The sequence below is a fragment of the Rattus norvegicus genome, chromosome 2 (assembly GCF_021556685.1).
Source record: "Rattus norvegicus strain SHRSP/BbbUtx chromosome 2, alternate assembly SHRSP_T2T, whole genome shotgun sequence".
In the NCBI taxonomy this organism is placed as follows: domain Eukaryota; kingdom Metazoa; phylum Chordata; class Mammalia; order Rodentia; family Muridae; genus Rattus; species Rattus norvegicus.
In genome coordinates this window covers 149,885,132-149,900,983 of record NC_141535.1, presented here as the reverse complement: position 1 = coordinate 149,900,983, position 15,852 = coordinate 149,885,132, and the positions used below count along the sequence as shown (strand labels likewise).

General features: G+C 41.3%; 1 protein-coding gene across 1 annotated transcript in view; it reads right to left on the bottom strand.

Annotated features, from left to right (window-relative positions):
* Positions 1-7,278: 7,278 nt before the first annotated feature.
* Positions 7,279-15,852, bottom strand: part of Vom2r44 (vomeronasal 2 receptor 44) — a gene marked incomplete at its 3' end in the record, with an annotated part of 48,406 nt that continues 39,832 nt past the window's right edge. The window contains 3 exon segments of the mRNA NM_001415021.1: positions 7,279-7,307; positions 10,312-10,334; positions 13,481-13,504.

Genomic DNA, 15,852 nt, shown 5'->3' with positions numbered 1-15,852 from the left:
TTCAGCAAAATGTTTCAGTGCTCAATTCTTTTCTGAGAGGTTCATCATTGTACTTACAGTCTATAAATAGAGTATTCTAGAAGTCTATCAGTTTAATATCAAAGACTTCATTGCCACCTCATACTACAGAGCAGTAAATCTATCTTGTCTGACACATGTTCTTCACACCTCTATATTTGGTTAACAATGGGTTGTACAACAAAATGTCAATTGTATGCTCACATGCAATTGAATTGTTTTCTTGTGTAACTTTATAGTTTTAAAATGCAATTTTATATAAATTTTTAGCTACCCTTTTTTGATTAAGTTCATATGCATTATTATTAAAGAGGCTTATTACAGCTAAAACTTCTTGTAAACATGATAACTTAATTTACAGTGTTATTTTATTGTTTGCACTACTAAACCGGTCCACATGCCTTTTTCCTATTTACCATCATTTCCGCCCTACCTTTGAACAGTGGGCTAGAATGGGGATCAAGCCATTTGAGAACAATTATGAAAGTAGATTTTGAAAACTCTAAGCCTATAAACAGCATTTTCAAGATAGTAGGGCTCAGGCAAAACAATATGTGCATCAGATGGGGAAGGCAGATGGAGACTGGGATTGAAAAATAGAGGGAAAGTTGAAATAGAAGAAATTTTTAAAAGGGTTTTTCATATCACTAATCTATTTTCCCACAGTTTTTTCCTATGGAGAAGCAGGAATCGTTCTGTTCCCTTCTTAACCTTCACCCTCCCACTGAGAGTCATTGAGAACAGATTGTATTTGGAGCATCTAAAAGCGGAGATTTATATCCTTTAGAGTCATTAACCATGTCTAGTAAATCATTTTGACCTTTCCCTTTCCTCATTCAAACCCTCCTGTGTAGTATTTTACTTTGTCCTTTTTAAAAATTCATTGCATTTTTCATTAATTATTATTACATATATACATCTGCATGTATGTCTTTGTATATATAAAACACAAGTACAACCTGTTCATTCTGTAAATTGTTGCCTGTATCAATATTTGCAGGGCTGCCCATTTGATATTGTGTAAGCAATTGGTGTTCTCTTTTCTTTGAAAGACTCTTGCTCCTGCTTTGAGCATTTCCTAGTTGCCTTGGGATGGTTCTTGACACTACACTTCAAAGTAAAGAGATTAATGCCATTATACTACCTCATTATTTCTACTACTTATTTTGGCATATGGTATTTAAAGTATGTGCATTTTCTCCTCTCTCTATTTCTCTGTGTGCTCTGACTGTCTGCTTTGGAAAAGGTACACATCAGGCTGCCTGCAGCTAGACGCTGTGTGGCTCCCACAGCTCAGTTTCCAATATTACCAAAGACTTTCCACACTCTTGAGCACAACCTAAGACCCTTCCACAAATGATTGTGTGGTCAAGAAAGAAGAAAGGGTTTGCAGATATCCTTCAACAGAGGAATGGATACAGGAAATCTGTTGCATTTACACAACGGAGTACTATTCAGCTATTAAAAACTTTATGAAATTCTTAGGCAAGTGGATGAAATGAGAAAATATCATCCGGAGTGAGGTAACCCAATCATAAAAGAACGCACGTGTATGCAGTTAGTGATAAGCAGATATTAGCCCAAAAGCTCAGAATACCCACAAGATACAATTTACAGACACATGAAGTTCAAGAAAAGCAAAGACTAAAGTGTGGATGCTTCAGAACTTCTTAGAAGGGGGAGCAAAATACTCACAGGGGGAAATATGGAGGCAAAGTGTGGAGCAGAGATTGAAAGGCCAACCAGAGACTGCCCAATATGGGGATGCATCTTATGTACAGACACCAATCCCAGACAATATTGCAGATGCCAAGAAGTACATACTGAGAGGAGCCTGATATAGCTGTCTCCTGAGAGACTCTGCCACAGCCTGACAAATACAGAGGTGGACACTCTCCAAAAACCATTGAACTGAGAATAGGGTCCCCAATGGAGGAGTTAGAGAAAGGACTGAAGGAGCTGAAGGGGTTTGCAACCCCATAAGAAAAACAACAATATCAACCAACCAGAACCCCCAGAGCTTCCAGAGACTAAATCACCATCCCAAGAGTGATACACCAATGGCTCCAACCACATAGGTAGCAGAGGATGGCCTTGTTGGGCATCAAGGGAGGAGAGGTCCTTTGTCCTGTGAAGGTTCAATGCCCCATTGTAAAAGAATATCAGAGCAGGGAGGTGGAAGGAAATAGATGGGCAGGTGAAGGAGTACCCTCATAGATGCTGGGGGAGATAGTGAGAGTCTGGAGGGAAAAACCAGGAAAGGAGATAACCTTTGAAATATAAATTTTAAAAATCCAGTAAAAGAATTAAAAAGAAAAAAAAGAAAACCAAAAAAAAAAATAGGGAAAGGGGTGTAGAAGTATAACAAACAGATCTCCTGAGGTGAGGCTTTACCAATTTCCATGGCTTTGAGGCATTTGGGTCTTTGACACAACTGTTCTCAGGTCAATAAATACACATTCACTCTCGAATTCTCTCAATCCCCACCCTGGCCTAGAAAAAATAAGGACAGCAGAGCTTCTTCCCATAGTGAGTGACAATCAAATCTAAATATCTGGGGATTTGGATATCCTACTGGGAAAGAAGTAATCTGACCAAGATCATATTCAAAAATGACAGTCCTAATGTGGAAACATTTTTTATGCTGTTATCGGTGGAAGTGAGGGGTTTATGACTGAGACACTGAGTAAAGGGCTATATTTTTCTATTTCCTTGACAGTAACCTATTAAATTATTGCAACCTTCATTTTATTGTTTTTTACATTTTTATGCATTCAAGTGTCTATTTTCTCACCCCACTGGCAACTTCACACACACACACACACACACACACCCCTGTGTATACAAACTGTGGCAAACAGAGCATGAAGGAAAGTTTCAAATTATTCTCAGAATAACAAACACAGAACAGTATCATTTTTTTTTGTTATCTTTGTTAACTTGAGTATTTCTTATTTACATTTCGATCATTATTCCCTTTCCCAGTTTCCGGGCCAACATCCCCCTAGCTTCTCCCCCTCCCCTTCTATATGGGTGTTCCCCTCCCCATCCTCCCCCCATTATCACCCTCCCCACAACAATCACGTTCACTAGGGGTTCAGTCTTGGCAGGACCCAGGGCTTCCCCTTCCACTGGTGCTCTTACTAGGATATTCATTGCTACCTATGAGGTTGGAGCCCAGGGTCAGTCCATGTATAGTCTTTGGGTAGTGGCTTAGTCCCTGGAAGCTCTGGTTGCTTGACATTGTTGTACATATGGGGTCTTGAGCCACTTCAAGCTCTTCCAGTCCTTTGAACAGTATCATTTTTAAGTAAAAATATATTCATATGTCTTATTATATTATGTTCTAGTAATTAACTTAATATTTGGTTATTATTTGTTACCTCTTACTGTCTGTCCTCAATTCATAACTTGAACTTTATGACCAATGAATATATATGAAGAGAACATAGTAAACTTACTATTTCGCATTAACCAAGTATCTTAGTGAGGGTTTTAATGTTGTGAAGAGACACCATGACGGGAAGTCCCATACCCGCAGATCCCAGCCCGCAGCAGCTCTCTGCTCCCAAACCCGGTGGGAGAGAGACCTCACCGCCTGGTCAGTTGGGCACTCCCGAGGCTGCAGAGCGGAGGAGACCACCAACACTGCCCACCCCTGCCCACATCCCTGGCCCAAGAGGAAACTGTATAAGGCCTCTGGGTTCCCGTAGGGGAGGGCCCAGGAGCGGCAGGACCCCTGCGCCTGAGACACCGCCGGAACCTGAAGGAAACAGACAGGATAAACAGTTCTCTGCACCCAAATCCCGTGGGAGGGAGAGCTGAACCTTCAGAGAGGCAGACACGCCTGGGAAGCCAGAGGAGACTGCACTCTGCACACACATCTCGGACGCCGGAGGAAAACACCAGGCGCCATCTGGAACCCTGGTGCGCGGAGGCTCCCGGAAAGGGCGGCGCATATCTTCCTGGTTGCTGCCACCGCAGAGAGCTCGTGGGCAGCACCCCGCGAGCAAACTTGAGCCTCGGGACCACGGGTAGGACCAACTTTTCTGCTGCAAGTGACCTGCCTGGTGAACTCAAGACACAGGCCCACAGGAACAGCTGAAGACCTGTAGAGAGGAAAAACTACACGCCCGAAAGCAGAACACTCTGTCCCCATAACTGGCTGAAAGAAAACAGGAAAACAGGTCTACAGCACTCCTGACACACAGGCTTATAGGACAGTCTAGCCACTGTCAGAAATAGCAGAACAAAGTAACACTAGAGATAATCTGATGGCGAGAGGCAAGCGCAGGAACCCAAGCAACAGAAACCAAGACTACATGGCATCATCAGAGCCCAATTCTCCCACCAAAATAAACATGGAATATCCAAACACACCAGAAAAGCAAGATCTAGTTTCAAAATCATATTTGATCATGATGCTGGAGGACTTCAAGAAAGACGTGAAGAACTCCCTTAGAGAACAAGTAGAAGCCTACAGAGAGGAATCGCAAAAATGCCTGAAAGAATTCCAGGAAAACATAAATAAACAAGTAGAAACCCATAGAGAGGAGACACAAAAATCCCTGAAAGAATTCCAGGAAAACACAATCAAACAGTTGAAGGAATTAAAAATGGAAATAGAAGCAATCAAGAAAGAACACATGGAAACAACCCTGGATATAGAAAATCAAAAGAAGAGACAAGGAGCTGTAGATACAAGCTTCACCAACAGAATACAAGAGATGGAAGAGAGAATCTCGGGAGCAGAAGATTCCATAGAAATCATTGACTCAACTGTCAAAGATAATGTAAAGCAGAAAAAGCTACTGGTCCAAAACATACAGGAAATCCAGGACTCAATGAGAAGATCAAACCTAAGGATAATAGGTATAGAAGAGAGTGAAGACTCCCAGCTCAAAGGACCAGTAAATATCTTCAAAAAAATCATAGAAGAAAACTTCCCTAACCTAAAAAAAGAGATACCCATAGGCATACAAGAAGCCTACAGAACTCCAAATAGATTGGACCAGAAAAGAAACACCTCCCGTCACATAATAGTCAAAACACCAAACGCACAAAATAAAGAAAGAATATTAAAAGCAGTAAGGGAAAAAGGTCAAGTAACATATAAAGGCAGACCTATCAGAATCACACCAGACTTTTCGCCAGAAACTATGAAGGGCAGAAGATCCTGGACAGATGTCATACAGACCCTAAGAGAACACAAATGCCAGCCCAGGTTACTGTATCCTGCAAAACTCTCAATTAACATAGATGGAGAAACCAAGATATTCCATGACAAAAACAAATTTACACAATATCTTTCTACAAATCCAGCACTACAAAGGATAATAAATGGTAAAGCCCAACATAAGGAGGCAAGCTATACCCTAGAAGAAGCAAGAAACTAATCGTCTTGGCAACAAAACAAAGAGAATGAAAGCACACAAACATAACCTCACATCCAAATATGAATATAAAGGGAAACAATAATCACTATTCCTTAATATCTCTCAATATCAATGGCCTCAACTCCCCAATAAAAAGACATAGATTAACAAACTGGATACGCAACGAGGACCCTGCATTCTGCTGCCTACAGGAAACACACCTCAGAGACAAAGACAGACACTACCTCAGAGTGAAAGGCTGGAAAACAACTTTCCAAGCAAATGGTCAGAAGAAGCAAGCTGGAGTAGCCATTCTAATATCAAATAAACTCAATTTCCAACTAAAACTCATCAAAAAAGATAAGGAAGGACACTTCATATTCATCAAAGGAAAAATCCACCAAGATGAACTCTCAATCCTAAATATCTATGCCCCAAATACAAGGGCACCTACATATGTAACAGAAACCTTACTAAAGCTCAAAACACACATTGCACCTCACACAATAATAGTGGGAGATTTCAACACCCCACTCTCATCAATGGACAGATCATGGAAACAGAAATTAAACAGTGATGTCGACAGACTAAGAGAAGTCATGAGCCAAATGGACTTAACGGATATTTATAGAACATTCTATCCTAAAGCAAAAGGATATACCTTCTTCTCAGCTCCTCATGGTACTTTCTCCAAAATTGACCATATAATTGGTCAAAAAACGGGCCTCAACAGGTACAGAAAGATAGAAATAATCCCATGCGTGCTATCGGACCACCACGGCCTAAAACTGCTCTTCAATAACAATAAGGGAAGAATGCCCACATATACGTGGAAATTGAACAATGCTCTACTCAATGATAACCTGGTCAAGGAAGAAATAAAGAAAGAAATTAAAAACTTTTTAGAATTTAATGAAAATGAAGATACAACATACTCAAACTTATGGGACACAATGAAAGCTGTGCTAAGAGGAAAACTCATAGCGCTGAGTGCCTGCAGAAAGAAACAGGAAAGAGCATATGTCAGCAGCTTGACAGCACACCTAAAAGCTCTAGAACAAAAAGAAGCAAATACACCCAGGAGGAGCAGAAGGCAGGAAATAATCAAACTCAGAGCTGAAATCAACCAAGTAGAAACAAAAAGGACCATAGAAAGAATCAACAGAACCAAATGTTGGTTCTTTGAGAAAATCAACAAGATAGATAAACCCTTAGCCAGACTAACGAGAGGACACAGAGAGTGCATCCAAATTAACAAAATCAGAAATGAAAAGGGAGACATAACTACAGATTCAGAGGAAATTCAAAAAATCATCAGATCTTACTATAAAAAACCATATTCAACAAAATTTGAAAATCTTCAGGAAATGGACAATTTCCTAGACAGATACCAGGTATCGAAGTTAAATCAGGAACAGATAAACCAGTTAAACAACCCCATAACTCCTAAGGAAATAGAAGCAGTCATTAAAGGTCTCCCAACCAAAAAGAGTCCAGGTCCAGACGGGTTTAGTGCAGAATTCTATCAAACCTTCATAGAAGACCTCATACCAATATTATCCAAACTATTCCACAAAATTGAAACAGATGGAGCACTACAGAATTCCTTCTACGAAGCCACAATTACTCTTATACCTAAACCACACAAAGACACAACAAAGAAAGAGAACTTCAGACCAATTTCCCTTATGAATATCGACGCAAAAATACTCAATAAAATTCTGGCAAACCGAATTCAAGAGCACATCAAAACAATCATCCACCATGATCAAGTAGGCTTCATCCCAGGCATGCAGGGATGGTTTAATATACGGAAAACCATCAACGTGATCCATTATATAAACAAACTGAAAGAACAGAACCACATGATCATTTCATTAGATGCTGAGAAAGCATTTGACAAAATTCAACACCCCTTCATGATAAAAGTCCTGGAAAGAATAGGAATTCAAGGCCCATACCTAAACATAGTAAAAGCCATATACAGCAAACCAGTTGCTAACATTAAACTAAATGGAGAGAAACTTGAAGCAATCCCACTAAAATCAGGGACTAGACAAGGCTGCCCACTCTCTCCCTACTTATTCAATATAGTTCTTGAAGTTCTAGCCAGAGCAATCAGACAACAAAAGGAGATCAAAGGGATACAGATCGGAAAAGAAGAGGTCAAAATATCACTATTTGCAGATGACATGATAGTATATTTAAGTGATCCCAAAAGTTCCACCAGAGAACTACTAAAGCTGATAAACAACTTCAGCAAAGTGGCTGGGTATAAAATTAACTCAAATAAATCAGTTGCCTTCCTCTATACAAAAGAGAAACAAGCCGAGAAAGAAATTAGGGAAACGACACCCTTCATAATAGACCCAAATAATATAAAGTACCTCGGTGTGACTTTGACCAAGCAAGTAAAAGATCTGTACAATAAGAACTTCAAGACACTGAGGAAAGAAATTGAAGAAGACCTCAGAAGATGGAAAGATCTCCCATGCTCATGGATTGGCAGGATTAATATAGTAAAAATGGCCATTTTACCAAAAGCAATCTACAGATTCAATGCAATCCCCATCAAAATTCCAATCCAATTCTTCAAAGAGTTAGACAGAACAATTTGCAAATTCATCTGGAATAACAAAAAACCCAGGATAGCTAAAGCTATCCTCAACAATAAAAGGACTTCAGGGGGAATCACTATCCCTGAACTCAAGCAGTATTACAGAGCAATAGTGATAAAAACTGCATGGTATTGGTACAGAGACAGACAGATAGACCAATGGAATAGAATTGAAGACCCAGAAATGAACCCACACACCTATGGTCACTTGATTTTTGACAAAGGAGCCAAAACCATCCAATGGAAAAAAGATAGCATTTTCAGCAAATGGTGCTGGTTCAACTGGAGGGCAACATGTAGAAGAATGCAGATCGATCCATGCTTATCACCCTGTACAAAGCTTAAGTCCAAGTGGATCAAGGACCTCCACATCTAACCAGACACACTCAAACTAATAGAAGAAAAACTAGGGAAGCATCTGAAACACATGGGCACTGGAAAAAATTTCCTGAACAAAACACCAATGGCTTATGCTCTAAGATCAAGAATCGACAAATGGGATCTCATAAAACTGCAAAGCTTCTGTAAGGCAAAGGACACTGTGGTTAGGACAAAACGGCAACCAACAGATTGGGAAAAGATCTTTACCAATCCTACAACAGATAGAGGCCTTATATCCAAAATATACAAAGAACTCAAGAAGTTAGACCGCAGGGAAACAAATAACCCTATTAAAAAATGGGGTTCAGACCTAACAAAGAATTCACAGCTGAGGCATGCCGAATGGCTGAGAAACACCTAAAGAAATGTTCAACATCTTTAGTCATAAGGGAAATGCAAATCAAAACAACCCTGAGATTTCACCTCACACCAGTGCGATTGGCTAAGATCAAAAACTCAGGTGACAGCAGATGCTGGCGAGGATGTGGAGAAAGAGGAACACTCCTCCATTGTTGGTGGGATTGCAGACTGGTAAAACCATTCTGGAAATCAGTCTGGAGGTTCCTCAGAAAATTGGACATTGAACTGCCTGAGGATCCAGCTATTCCTCTCTTGGGCATATACCCAAAAGATGCCTCAACATATAAAAGAGACACGTGCTCCACTATGTTCATCGCAGCCTTATTTATAATAGCCAGAAGCTGGAAAGAACCCAGATGCCCTTCAACAGAGGAATGGATACAGAAAATGTGGTACATCTACACAATGGAATACTACTCAGCTATCAAAAACAACGAGTTTATGAAATTCGTAGGCAAATGGTTGGAACTGGAAAATATCATCCTGAGTGAGCTAACCCAATCACAGAAACACATACATGGTATGCACTCATTGATAAGTGGCTTTTAGCCCAAATGCTTGAATTACCCTAGATCCCTAGAACAAACGAAACTCAAGACGGATGATCAAAATGTGAATGCTTCACTCCTTCTTTAAATGAGGAAAAAGAATACCCTTGGCAGGGAATAGAGAGGCAAAGATTAAAACAGAGACTGAAGGAACACCCATTCAGAGCCTGCCCCACATGTGGCCCATACATATACAGCCACCCAATTGGACAAGATGGATGAAGCAAAGAAGTGCAGACCGACAGGAGCCGGATGTAGATCGTTCCTCAGAGACACAGCCAGAATACAGCAAATACAGAGGCGAATGCCAGCAGCAAACCACTGAACTGAGAATAGGACCCCCGTTGAAGGAATCAGAGAAAGAACTGGAAGAGCTTGAAGGGGCTCGAGACCCCATATGTACAACAATGCCAAGCAACCAGAGCTTCCAGGGACTAAGCCACTACCTAAAGACTATACATGGACTGACCCTGGACTCTGACCCCATAGGTAGCAATGAATATCCTAGTAAGAGCACCAGTGGAAGGGGAAGCCCTGGGTCCTGCTAAGACTGAACCCCCAGTGAACTAGTCTATGGGGGGAGGGCGGCAATGGGGGGAGGGTTGGGAGGGGAACACCCATAAGGAAGGGGAGGGGGGAGGGGGATGTTTGCCCGGAAACCGGGAAGGGGAATAACACTCGAAATGTATATAAGAAATACTCAAGTTAATAAAAAAAAAAAAAAGAAGCACAAAAAAAAAATGCAGGTTATAGAGGGAATATTAGCAGTATGTTATAGCTATTGAAAAACAAGTTGATTCTGTGTTTTATGCTTCATTGGTAAATTACAATTACTATTTATGTATTATATACATTTGTGAAAACATATGCCACTTGAAATGTTTTTCACTGTTCAGTTTAATAGCTTTATTGCTAAATTCAAAAAAGATGCAGTTGAAAATACATCAAGCTGGTCATCGTTTAAATGAAAAGGGAAGAGTGTGACAAATAGATGTACTAAAATTGCTTTTTCAAAACCAGCCACATCAGTACAAAAAAAAGTAAATTCTAATTGAAATGCAAAAAAAAAGTCATCAAAAAAGATAAGGAAGGACACTTCATATTCATCAAAGGAAAAATCCACCAAGATGAACTCTCAATCCTAAATATCTATGCCCCAAATACAAGGGCACCTACATACGTAAAAGAGACCTTACTAAAGCTCAAAACACACATTGCACCTCACACAATAATAGTGGGAGATTTCGACACCCCACTCTCATCAATGGACAGATCATGGAAACAGAAATTAAACAGAGACGTAGACAGACTAAGAGAAGTCATGAGCCAAATGGACTTAACGGATATTTATAGAACATTCTATCCTAAAGCAAGAGGATATACCTTCTTCTCAGCTCCTCGTGGAACTTTCTCCAAAATTGACCATATAGTTGGTCAAGAAGCGGGCCTCAACAGGTACAGAAAGATAGAAATAATCCCATGTGTGCTATCAGACCACCACGGCCTAAAACTGGTCTTCAATAACAATAAGGGAAGAATACCGACATATACGTGGAAATTGAACAATGCTCTACTCAATGATAACCTAGTCAAGGAAGAAATAAAGAAAGAAATTAAAAACTTTTTGGAATTTAATGAAAATGAAGGTACAACATACCCAAACTTATGGGACACGGTGAAAGCTGTGCTAAGAGGAAAACTCATAGCGCTGTGTGCCTGCAGAAAGAAACAGGAAAGAGCATATGTCAGCAGCTTGACAGCACACCTAAAGGCTCTAGAGCAAAAAGAAGCAAATACACCCAGGAGGAGTGGAAGGCAGGAAATAATCAAACTCAGAGCTGAAGTCAACCAAGTAGAAACGGGGAGGACCGTGGAGGGAATCAACGGAACCAAAAGTTGGTTCTTTGAGAAAATCAACAAGATGGATAGACCCTTAGCCAGACTAACGAGAGGACCCAGAGAGTGTGTCCAAATTAACAAAATCAGAAACAAATGAAACTCAAGACGGATGATCAAAATGTGAATGCTTCACTCCTTCTTTAAATGAGGAAAAAGAATACCCTTGGCAGGGAAGAGAGAGGCAAAGATTAAAACAGAGACTGAAGGAACACCCATTCAGAGCCTGCCCCACATGTGGCCCATACATATACAGCCACCCAATTGGACAAGATGGATGAAGCAAAGAAGTGCAGACCGACAGGAGCCGGATGTAGATCGTTCCTCAGAGACACAGCCAGAATACAGCAAATACAGAGGCAAATGCCAGCAGCAAATACTGAACTGAGAATAGGACCCCCGTTGAAGGAATCAGAGAAAGAACTGGAAGAGCTTGAAGGGGCTCGAGACCCCATATGTACAACAATGCCAAGCAACCAGAGCTTCCAGGGACTAAGCCACTACCTAAAGACTATACATGGACTGACCCTGGACTCTGACCTCATAGGAAGCAATGAATATTCTAGTAAGAGCACCAGTGGAAGGGGAAGCCCTGGGTCCTGCTAAGACTGAACCCCCAGTGAACTAGACTGTTGCGGGGAGGGCGGCAATGGGGGGAGGGTTGGGAGGGGAACACCCATAAGAAAGGGGAGGGGGGAGGGGGATGTTTGCCCGGAAACCAAAGAATTATTATTAAGTATTAAATAAATTAAAAAAAATAGACCTGAGGAAAAAAAAAGAAAATAGTTTGAAGCAATGGAAGAGAAACTTTTGAAATTTTATGCCCCTGGCCTGGGTTTGGTATTAGTAGTTGTCTGCTTGGGAAAGGGACAAAACATAGGGCACAAAACAACAGCTGAGACAGCATACATTAAGCAGATTGTTCAATCACTCGTTCAGCATCTACAGAAATGACATAAGGTGATTAACCATTGCTTCTCTAGTCAACATGTTTACTCTTACAAGACCCATGGAAGGAGTTCTCCAATCAATTGAAATGACCAATGTATTTCCTGACACCAAAATCCAGCATAGTCCTTCTGGTCCTCCAAGGAAATATGTGGGTATATTTGTCGGTCCAGATTGTGGTGCGTGTGTTGGGGGGCATCTTGTCATTCAAAGCATAACAGTTTAACAGTATGTGCACAGGTAATATTAATTCATCATAATCCATTAAAGATACCAGAACATTTATTTACCTGTTGTGTCCAGACACATCAGAGCTAGTAAAATGTCAGAGTTATTAGACATAGTCTTATAGGTAACATTATGGCTAATATTACCATAAGTCTCATGGGAGGAAGAGATCCTATGGTCCCTACTTCCAAGTTCTCCTGTTGAATTCTGCAAGCTTCCTCCTTGTGTGCATAGGCTCTCAGGTCTGTAACGGGAGCAGGGCTGAGGAGCCAGTCCAGTTGTCTCTGAAATGTGACTCAGAGAGACTGCTCTGGGTGGGCTTTCACAGTCCACATCTCCTCTCCTTAGGCCATATTGCTTCCTTTACCTGGCTGTGGTGGGTCCACATGTGGCACATGTACCTTCGTTGAAGGGAATGCCCACAGTTCAGCCTGCTGTGCTAACTGGCCCTGTGGTAGAGCCTCTGTCATATACTGTTTCACACTGTGCTAAGGACTGCTTACAGAATCAGGCATTAGCTTTGTTAGGAGGAAGAGAAATCAAAGCATGGCCATTTGAACTATCATGTAGTTCCCATACCATTTGGGTGGCAGGTGCTGTTAATGAGGTGTCAGATGCTCCTGGGCCCCGTCAGTGTTTGACCCCTGGTGAGCCTTGCTGATGCATGTGGAAGCCTTTGTTCCTAACAAAGGAACACCCTGACCTTTCTGTTTGCCCTGGGTGGTGTACCTGAGTTGTAACACTGTTAAATTGGTTCCTGTTTTCTGTTCCTGTTTCTTTGTTCCTGAGGGCGTAAGCATGTTTTTCACTGTGCTCCTGGACTTCTTCACCCAGTGAACTTGGGATATATATATTTTGTGAACCTCAGTAAAAACTTTGGCATTCTCAAAAAAAAAAAAAAAAAGAGAGAGAGACACCATGACAAAAGCAGCTCTTATAAAGGCAATCATTTTATTGGGGTCACCTAACAGTTTCAGAGTTTCAGTCTCTGTCATCATGGCGGGCAGCATGGCAGTGTGCAGATAGACCTGGTATTAGAGGATCCGAGAGTTCTGCATCTGGATCCAAAGGTAGCGAGTAGGAGATTCACTGCTGCAGGAAGTAGGACAAAGATCACTTCCAAAGTGGATGGAGCTTGAGCACTAGGAGTCCTCAAAGCCCACCCCCACAGTGACACACATGCTCCAACAAGGCCACTTCCTAATAGTGCCACTTCCCATGAACCTAGCATATGCAAACCAGCAGATTCCACTCCCTAACCCCATAGGCTTCTTCAAACACAGGAGTCTATGGAGGCCATATTAATCGATAGCATAATGCGAAATACATTTAGTTCAACTTCAAAAGTTCTCATATTCTATCAAGGTTTAAAAGTACAAAGTTTTAATGAATCTCAGAGGGTTTTTTTTCTGAAATTAATCCAGTCAATTAACTGTAATCCCCTATAAAATGAAAATCAATATTTCTACATATTTCCAATATACTATGGCACAGGATATACATTCCCACTCCAAAATATCATAGAGAAAATACTGGACCAAAGCAAAATTAACCAAAAATTAACTGAGCAAACGCCAAACTCTGCATCTCCATGTCTGGCGTGCAACTTCTTTCAGCTCTTTTGGCTGTAACTTAATTCTTGCTCTTGAGCTGGATCCGCTGAGTATTAGCAGCTTTCCTGTGCAGGTATCCCATGGCTCTTGTACTGGCTGGTTTTGTGTGTCAACCTGACACAAGCTGGAGTTATCACAGAGAAAGAAGCCTCTGTTGAGGAAATGCCTCCGTGAGTTCCAGCTGTAAGGCATTTTCTCAATTAGTGATCAAGGGGAGAGGGCCCCTGTAGGTGTTACCATCCATGGGCTGGTAGTCTCAGATTCTATAAGAAAGCAAGCTGAGCAAGTCAGGGGAAGCAAGCCAGTAACATCTCTCCATGGCCTCTGCAGCAGCTCCTGCTCCCGGCCCTGTGTGAGTTCCAGTCCTGACTTCCTTTGGTGATGAAACCAATGTACATGTGTAAGCTAAATAAACCTTTGCCTCCCCAACTTGCTTCTTTGTCACGATGTTTATGCAGAAATAAAATCCCCGACTAAGACAGCTCTGGTATATCTAACATTTTGAGGTCTCCAAGGCAACTTCAACTCTACAACTACTTGTTCAAATGTCTGTGTTCCACACATCATCTTCTGGACTCTTCCAAGGGGCTTGTGTCACTTCTTCAGATCTGCCCTCTGTAGCACTCTAGGCTCTGCTCCACTCCACTGTTACTGCTGTTTTTGATGGTCATCCCATGGTACTGCCATCTCCAATACACTGGGGTCTTCCACTGCAACTAGGCTTCACCAACAGCCTCTCATAGGCTTTCTTCATGGTGCCAAGCCTCAACTTCTTTGCACGACCATTTCAGTCCTGGGCCATCAGCTGCAATTGAGGCTGCACTTTACCAATGGTCTTTCCTGGCCTCTCAGAGTGCCAAGCCTAAGCTGCTCCTCATGCTTTTAAAATCAGTACTACCATTCCAGCTCCATCACAAGTTACAACCTTGCTTATCTTTAGAACATAGCTTCTTTGTGCTCTCAGAAAACCCTTTCCTGAAAACTTCACCACAGTGATACTTTAACCATCACTAATTTCTTAGCTTCAGCTAACCACCATCAATTGTTACATTAATCAATTCTACTCTTGACTTTAAAGCCAGAGCCACATGGTTGAAACTGCCAAGTTCTGTTCCTTGTTGCTGCTGGAACATAGCACACACAGACACAGATGCAGACACAGACACGCATACACGCACTTGTTCTATTATATCATCACCACCTTTCTGTTTTCCAACTCCTTCATTGCCTGATCTTGGCTACCCTGGAACTTGCTCTGTGGACTGACCTTGAACTCAGAGATCTGCATGCCTGTCTCCTGAATGCTGGGATTAAAGGTAGGTACCATTATACCTGGACTTAGCTTTTTCTCTGCTTGGAACTTGCTCTGTCTTGGGCTGGGCTTGAACTCAGAGATCTACTTGCATCTGTCTCTTGGGACTAAAGGACCATCATACTCAGACCTAATATTTTCATACCTCAAGAAGCCTATGTCTTCCAGCCTCAAGATTTGGATCACAGGTGTGTCCTTCATCTCTGGATTGTAGTTCATGCCAGATATAGTCAAGTAGACACTTGAGTGTAGACATCATAAACCACCCCTTGTCAATTTGACACACAATCATATTTCTTTATGTCCAAATTAAAGGAATAATCAAATGATAATAATGCTCAGTCTAAATTTTCCTTGTTCAACTGACAACACATAACAATAAGCTTAGCTGAATGGGATCTTGCCCTGTGGTCACCACTCCCTTAATCTGTTTATCTCCTTGAACAAAGGATTCGACTGCATTCATTACACTTTCTAGTGCCCTTTAATACTTGAAACACATATTTTATACTTTCCCTATCTCAGATTGTTCCTTTTCATCAAAATGGTCTGTATA